The following is an 8,975-nucleotide window of genomic DNA, read 5'->3' as shown; positions in this document are numbered from 1 at the left end:
CCCTCTAAGCTGCGCTCGTGCGCGGCCGCGCAGGTAAACAAAGAAACACCACACACAAGTTTCAAACTGCAGCGCAGTGTTTTTTAATGTCTTTAAATGTGACTGAAAATATCCCCCTTCCCTCCCTTCTGAACTCCGCCTTTTGCCTCCGCAGCCCTCGTTCCAGCCTGGGCAGGAACTGGTGCTCTTCTGCTGTGGGCAGGATGTACTCTTGGTGGCCTGCGGTTCCAGCACTTGCAAAGTGGGATGTTTGCCCTGTGGGGCGGGCAAAAGCCAAAAGAAAGCGCCCCACCGCTTCTGTTTGAATTGAGGCACCCCGCACCCCGCAGTTGGGTCGGACATAGCTGCGGGGCACGAGACACCTCTATTTCGGACATAGCTGCTGCGGGGGGCAAAAGCCGCTTTCTTTCTTTTTGCCTCACCAGCCATAAGCTTCACCGCACGTAACTGATAAACATAGGGATAGAATCAAGATCACGTGAAGTGTTAATACCACTTTATAATGCCTTGGTAAGGCCACACTTGGAATACTGCAGGGGTGATGAAGAAAAGAGGTGCACCCTGTAGGTCTTGGAGAGCTGCATCTCTCCCGCTTGACTCAGGGCTCTTTTCCCTCTAATCCATGATGAGGAGAAGAGGCAGCCATCATGGCTGCTGTGAAGCTGGGACAACCAAGGCAACAAAGAAAGTGCAGGAGCGGAGTAGATGAACAGTGATTGGGTGAGATGATCCCTTTTTTATCTAGAATCTAAACCTAAAAGGAAAAAAAAGTGGTGAATAATTGCTTAAATAAAAATCCCAGACCCAAAACTTTCAAACACTCTGGAGGTCTGGCAGCATAAGATGGTAGAGATGGGAGAAATATTCAGACTAAATAGTAAAGAGGTAGATGTAGCTAGAGACAAAGATCCAAGAGAGGAATATGGGAGGCAAGCCAAAAAACAAATAAGAATTGAGATATTAAAATGGGCAAGAGATGACGGAAAGATCTTTAAATATAATGGTGGCTAGAGTAAAAGCTAGAATAGAAGTTGAAATACGTATTTTTATATAATAGAACAAAAGCAATAGCTAGATGGTTAGCTTAGAGTTTGAAAGATGGTATTGCTGTGCATGCTCAAATAATATTGTGATTGGCATCAGAATGGCACATTGAAATTCTGAACAACTAAACAATGAAGTATTACATTTTAATACAAACGTGTAAACACTAAGATTACAAAAATTTGACTGATGTAATAAATATTGTTATTGTTATTTGTATCAAAATGAATGATACCCAAATTCTACACTGTTCATATATTGATGATGATTTTTTTAAAAAAAAAACACCACCATGTTTAATTTTTGGTGACTTTGTGGTCTTCATCCATATAGTTTTTCTGGCAACAGTTCAGGTGTGTCTATCACTGCCTTCTTGCAGGGTTTTTACCTTTTTATATTTCTACTTTCCACTCTCATTTACCATCATGATATCCTGTAAAGATCTCTCTTCTCAACTGCTGATTATGCCCAACAACTTTGTTAATTGACTAGGGCTGTGAACCTGAGTGAATGAGCCTGTAATAAGGTCAGCTGGATATCCCAGTTTGCAATATGGAAATAACTGCATTGGTAAAATGATTTTGTTGCAAAGCTAAAAGCAACACAACTGTCATAAAATTAGATAGAGGTTTCAATCCCAATTTCTCCACTGATTTGCAAACAATTTCTTCCATTCAGAACCATGATTTTTTGTTTTTTTCCATTTGAAGTCCAGATTTGCCTGTTCAGTCAATGTGATCTAATTATTATTTCTTGGTTAAGCATTTAGATCATGTGCTCACAGTGTAGCCATTATACCATTCAATAGAACTTTCATGCAGCTAAAAAAATGACCACAATCTTGCAATTATACAGGTGCACGCTCTAATAATTAATGCTAAATAATAGGTTGATAAATTCAATGGAGCATTATAACAAATAATGGTATTTAGCAGGTTTTGACCAGTTGTGGAGAACTGATAGCAGAAATTTTGAGTAGTTCAGAGAACCAGTAAATACCACCTCTGACTGGGCTTGCCCTCATCTATTCGCTGCCTTCCGAGTTGCACCTGGTCAGGAAGAAATGGGGATTTTGCAGTAACCTTCTCCTGCAGTAGGGTAGGAATGGAGATTTTGCAGTATCCTTCCCCTGTCATGCTCACCAAGCCATGTCATGCCATGCCCACCAAGCCACACTCACAGAACTTGTAGTAAAAAAAATGGAATCCCACCACTGGATTAAGCATGAAGAAGGATATTCTAATCATTACTAGAAGCTCTGTAGCTGGAGAGGAATCTATTGAAACAGAAAATTTGGAGCTAGAGACTTGCAGTGATGCAAGATAATGGCTAATAGAATTTTCTGTAGAAAATGGTATGTTGTTATAAACACAGTCTTTCAATAAAACAATATTTTATATAGTACTTGTAGGTCTCAAAATGGACAACACTGTAATTAAATAGATTATATCTTACATAGCACTGAATGAAAAGAGTTTGTGCTGATTTGCAGAAACATCAGGTACTAATCACCAAAAAATACGACTTAAAAAAATTACAAAGAGTCCAATTCCAATAAGAGATAACTTTGAATGTTCCTGAAGAAAAAATATTGAGGTTAGCAACAAATTAAAAAAAACGGATCTTGTGGGCAAGGAAATTATTATTTGATAATATTGAAAATTATTGTTAAAAGAGAAAGCTGGAAAGTGCATAACAAGTTTGCTGAATATCTAATTCCCACAGTGCAGACTTAAGTCTAAATATATTTACCCATTTAGTATGGCTGTATCACTATTATACTTTTCATCTATTCCACTACTCTGATATTATTATTACTTTGTTGTTTTGCATATACACTGAGATCTTATGCACCAGAGACAAATTCCTTATGTGTCACGCTTGGCCAAATAAAGTATTCTATTCCCATTCTCACTTCCAATTCCCATTCCCAATTCCATTCCATTCTTAGCATTAGTTTAGTATTCTGTTTTGAGGATTAAAAATGTAAAACTAGGATTGAGGATTAAAAATGTAAAACTAGTTGTTTTAGCAAATGTCAGCACCTTGCTAATGTAGGCTGGATTGGACCTTAATTATATTTAGGAGATTATCAGGAAATCTCAGGATTATAGACTAGAGTAGAAAATTGAGCAAAAGATCTTGGAAAGGCAACAAGGAATTTTCATCCTTTTTACACATCCATAGCCATAGAATTTCTAGGGATCAAACTCAAGGTAGATTTTAAATTCTTTTATACCTTTAGAAAAAATACCTTTTGAGTGTAACAATGGTGAACTTGTAAAAAAAGTATGGTATCTAAAAACCAATGTTAGTGCATTTTCATTGTGCAACAAGTGCTTTCTCCTATACTTAAAAAGAAAAACAATACAAATGTCTTTTAAACTCCCAATGAAATATGTTGTGCAGTTTGTCAAAAGAATGAAATCTTCTCTGCTTCTGTGTATGTAACATAACCTAAACAACTTACTATTTGAATTAGGGAAGGGTGTGCAATCCATGTTATGTTAGGATTGAAGTGATTTCTTCATTTATTCTTTGGCATCTACCCACTTAATCTTGGCATGCTTTAGCAGTCAACAGTAAGTAGTACACAGTAACTCTTTTTCTTTCTACAAAGAATGTCGATGCAGATGGTGAAAAAGCAGTGCAAGTGTGAGATAGGCCACTGGCATCATTTCTACATATTTTGCATTCAGCCCTCAACACCCTACATTTAGCAGCATAGAAAAAGTGAGTCTGTGATGGTACATTTGACAACAGGGCTTACAATTTTTTTTTGTAGTTTTTAATGTCATCATTTTAGGGCCAAATAAGGATAAAGCTTATTTGTTTTTCAGAGAAAGCTGGTTTTCAATCAATCCATGAAAGTCCTATAAAGCAAGAGTCCCCAACCTCCAATCGACGGACTGGTACCTGTCTGTGGCCTGTTAGGAACCAGGCCACACAGCTGTAGGTGAGTGATGAGTGACTCAACCTGTGCATGTTGGGATCTACGTTGCATGCTCCTTCACCTCCAGTTCGTGGAAAAATGATCTTTCGCGAAATCAGTCCCTGATGCCAAAAACCATGGACCAGGGCTATAAGGCAGTGGAATCCTAGCAAAAGCTGCTAATACTGAATTTGGAGCATTACTGCTAGCACTGCAGGTTCATAGAGTAAGAGTAGCTTTATACAGTAGAATAAGTGAGCAAAGAGAAAATAAATAGAACTGCACTTATCTTGAAAAAGGACATTTTTATTAGAAACTAACATTTAGCTAGAAAACCTGTTTTATTCCAATTTCCCTTTCTTTGTAGATTATAACATGTGTCTTTTCTTGCCACCAGCCAGCTTGCTCTTTTGAAAATGACATCTAATTTAGGTATTATGTTTTTATAAAAATTGTACTTTGCAGCTCTTAAATTCTAAATACATACACACCAATTTCTAAACCTTAAATTGTGAAGGAGGCACTAGAGCTCTCTGAGCGCCAAAGCCAACCTCTCAGATTCCCTCCACACCCAAAAGTGAGACATGCCAATAGCAGACCTTAGGAGGATCGAGCAATTAGTTCCTAGGAAAAGGCTAGAGGAGAATCATATACTTCTTCCTTTCTACTACTACAGTAACAGCTGGCCTTAATTCTATGATAGTCCTGTAGTTGCCCAAAGAATCCATATTCTCCTCCTGCTTGACCACCAGTATCTATGCTTCTTCCTCCATCTAGACTGCTTCATAGCTAGCCCATACTTGGATGATATTGTTTTGCTGCCATTTAGTGATTTTTGCAACCAAATCTGGTGCCCCCTAATCTCTCCCCCCCCCCCACATATTCCTTCACAAGGCAGAAAAGTGAGAGATGCTCTACCCCATAATAATCCTGCTTCCAGTTGAGGTGAAGGCAGAGGAAAAGCTGTTCATTGCTCCTTGGGTTAACTTCTATAGCCATTTCAGTTTTGATTGGGGCCTTGAGTTGGTTCTACCATATCTCCGTTGTAAAAATCCAGACGGGAAATAAAACTGGTTTAGAAAAATGTAATTCTTGGCTGACATTTAGTGCAATGTAATTTTGCAGCTCAGAAATGATAGCCCTCCATATCAACTGGGTGTGCTTAACCTGGAGGGCAAGGACTGAGCAACAAGGGAGAACCCAATAATTCATTGTCCCTCGGCTACCAATGTCACTTTTACTGGAAATGAGGTGTAGAAATATGAAATCAGAGAAGAATGAGCAAAAACCACTGAGCAATGTAGCAGATGTAAAGTAAATTATACAAAAGGGAGCACAACAGTGTTTCTCAACCTTGGTAAGTTTAAGATAGATAAATTTCAATCTTAGAATTCTCCAGCCAGCAAAAATGTATATTTGGTAGCAATATCACTTAGATTTATATACTATTTCATAGTGCTTTACAACCCGCTATGAGTGGTTTACAGAGTCAGCATATTGCCCCTAACAATCTGGGTCCCCATTTTACTGAACTCGGAAGGCTGAAATTAACCTTGAGCTTGTGAGCATCAAAGGAATCAGACTCCTGGCAGTTAGCAGCCTGTAATACTGCATTCTAGCCACTGCATCACCATGGTCTTAATACTATATACTATATCCGTGATGGCGAACCTATGACACATGTGTCACAGGTGGCATTTCTGAGGGCACGTGAGACATAGTCCTGTCAGCTCCAGCGCACATGCGTGCACTGGCCAGCTGATTTTTGGCCTTGATTTTCACCTGTTTCCTCCCTCCGGAGACTTCCTTGAATGTGCAAACCAGACGTTCAGGAACAGACTTTTGGTTTGCGCGTTCACCTTCCGGAGGCTTCAGGGAAGGCTCCGGAGCCTGGGGAGGGCAAAAAACGGACCTATCGGGCCCACCAGAAGTTGGAAAACAGGCTATTTCCGGCCTCTGGAGTGCCTCCGGGTGGGGTGGGGCGGAGGCTGTTTCGCCCTCCCCAGGCTTCAAGAAAGCTGTGTGTGCATGCACAGGGGCACAGAGCAGGGGGCGCATTAAATTATGGGGGTGGTCACATAAGTGTGTGCAATAGCACGCACACACATGCTTTTGGCCCCCAAGGTGAAAAAGGTTCGCCATACTATCAATGCATACCCAAGATTAGATTGTTCTTGAATATAATCTATTTTTCTTTATAATGCTTTATAAAAGATTGATAAATTATAGTGTTTCTCTACATTCGTAGTTCTCAAGGTTTGATCTGGGGTTCTATAGGGATCAACAAGGTCCAGGGGATTTGCAAAGTCAAACATTTTTAAATTTCTCAGTTATTTCTCAGATATAAACCAAAACTTTTAAAGCTCCACAATCTTTTTAAGAATTTAAAGCCTTTAGTGGTTGAATTACTGCTCTATCTCCTTGTTTTAAGTTAGTGTTTTTTTCCTAAAAGTCACTTAGCTATTCTGTTTCACTCTCTCCAATTTCAGGGATGCTGTTCTATTCTGATTATAAAAGTATTTTATCAGAGAAATTAACAGTCTACCTAGTATTGGTCAATTTGTCCTTCAGAATTGCATCATAACCTGGATAAACTCACTCTTCATTTTATATGGGTATTTCTGGAATGAAGTTTAAATTTATGTATCCAACTATTGAATGCTTTCTATTTACATCTTCTGTTTTGTTAAATCACTTAGATGTCACAGAATGGAATGATGTGCCCTAATTATGCTGTTCAATAACACACTGTATTTTCAAATATGATATTCTCTATCCAGCCATAGTTAGTTCCTTGTCAGATATAATTGCATCATTACAACTGCTTTTCTCCTTATCAAAAATGGAACCTTCTTCCACTTCCACCTGTCTTCTTATTGACATCATTAATTTCTTTTTTGAGTCCTACTTCTGCCCTTCAACTTTGAAATATGAATTGTATTTTGAGGGCATAGATGCTCCATGTCTTCTTCAATATTTGTCCAGTCTGTTCCACTGTTTTTGCTATGGCCCTGTTTAATTAGCATATTGTATTATGCCCCCCCCCCCACACACACATTGAGGTTGAAAAACAGCCTGTACATGCTTTATAGCAAAGCCTTAGATATGAACAAGTTCACACAGGCTACAAAAGTACTACAAAAGTACTTCAGATTAAAGGTAAAGATAAAGGTTCCCCTCACACATATGTGCTAGTTGCTCCAACTCTAGGGGCCAGTGCTCATCTCCGTTTCAAAGCCGAAGAGCCAGAGCTGTCTGAAGATGTCTCCGTGGTCATGTGGCAGGAATGACTAAATGCCGAAGGTGCATGGAGCGTTATTACCTTCCCACCAAAGGTGGTTCCTATTTTTCTATTTGCATTTTTAATATGCTTTCTAACTGCTAGTATCGGGAACTCATTCTGTTATGCAGCACTAGGGATTTGAACCTTCTGATTGACAAGCTCAGCATCTTAGCTACTGAGCCACCGTGTCCCCAGATTAGAGATGTGCAAAATATTGTGCACAATTTGATACATAGGACAGTTGATTTAGAGGGAGGGGGGTCCTTCTGAGGCAGAAATGTGTGTTCCAGCTATTTTGATCTATGCACAGGATGAAGTAGGGCTGTTTTGTTATAGATATGGACTGAAATGGTTCAGGGAAACCAAACATTAACAGCCCTGGCAATTGAGGGGAAGGAGAGATGGATAGAAAAGTTCTGGGAAGTCAGGATGGAGAGAGTATAATGGAACATGCCAGTTTGGGAGTCCAAACTCCCAAACATTATGATGTAGAGAACATTGAGATGTAAGACCCATTGCTGTGAGAACTAAGAATGAAGTGGTAGGAAGATAAGTGAATGAGAAAATGGACTATTGGACCTATGTCATGCTGCTTTTTTGGCAGAATTGGCTGAGAAAAGACAGGGAAAGAAACATGCTGGGAAGGCTGAGGGGGCCACAGCATATTTGCTCAGCCTTGTCATACTTACTTAATGAAATCCCCCCCACTGGGTTTTAACTAAAACATGGAATAATAAAAATGTTGAGAGTTTAAAACTAATCACGTTTCTCCTTTATGCCCTCCCTTGAAGGACATATGAATACATTGTTGGTTTTGCACATTGAATGAAGCCATAATACAGTTAACTTTGTAGAACTTTTTTTTTTGTAGAACTAATTAAATGCTTTCATGCAATGTGTAAACTTTGTTTCTCTTCTAAAGACTGCAGTTTACCTCCCGATGGAACACATTCCTAGAGAAACATGGTTATTGAGAGTTAATTGTTAAGGTTTGAAAAAGAAAGAAAAGGATTGTCAGGAGACTAGAATGTCTTTAAATGTAGATGTTAAAGAGTTGACTGCTATCTCCAAATCTTTCTTGATTTTCAAGATTGAGTATTTTTCTACCGTTTTACTGTCCTTGTGCCTATTAGTGGCACTCAGTAACAACAAGAATACAAAGATGACAAGAGAGACGGTTTGCCTCTTGAAGCTTAATTTTTCATTGTATTAGCCAGGGTACAAAGTTGAAACCTTGCACTATGTCTCATAGAAAGTGTGACCTGCATACCAGCCTGAGACTGATCGAGGGAATGCATTCACATAAAAGGAGGAGCACTGGTTGCATCATCTGGTGTTACTTCTGACTTCTTTTTGATTTCCCACTAGTACTGGTTATTTTATCTACAGGAGTGGCTGCCCGGCCGACACGGCACTGTTTTTTATCATATGCATGAAGTTCTCGGGGTGACACCAGGTCCTGCAAAACATTCCATGACCAAGTGTATGTGGAGAAGATCTGGTAGAAACTGGGGTTGTTTGTCTCCAGCCCAATCTCTCCACCACGTAGTCTCTTCCACAGCTTCAGCATTTTGTTGCGTTCACGGAGAGCCATTACTTTCCGATAGGCGCCTGTCACTTTCTTGACCTGAATAGGAAAGCCAGAGAGTATGGATGGGAGATAAATCATCAGGATAACCATGCCAAAACTTTAAAAATAATTAATTGGGAAGCGTG

This window comes from Thamnophis elegans, chromosome Z (assembly GCF_009769535.1).
Source record: "Thamnophis elegans isolate rThaEle1 chromosome Z, rThaEle1.pri, whole genome shotgun sequence".
Lineage (NCBI taxonomy): Eukaryota > Metazoa > Chordata > Lepidosauria > Squamata > Colubridae > Thamnophis > Thamnophis elegans.
This window is presented reverse-complemented; position numbering follows the sequence as displayed.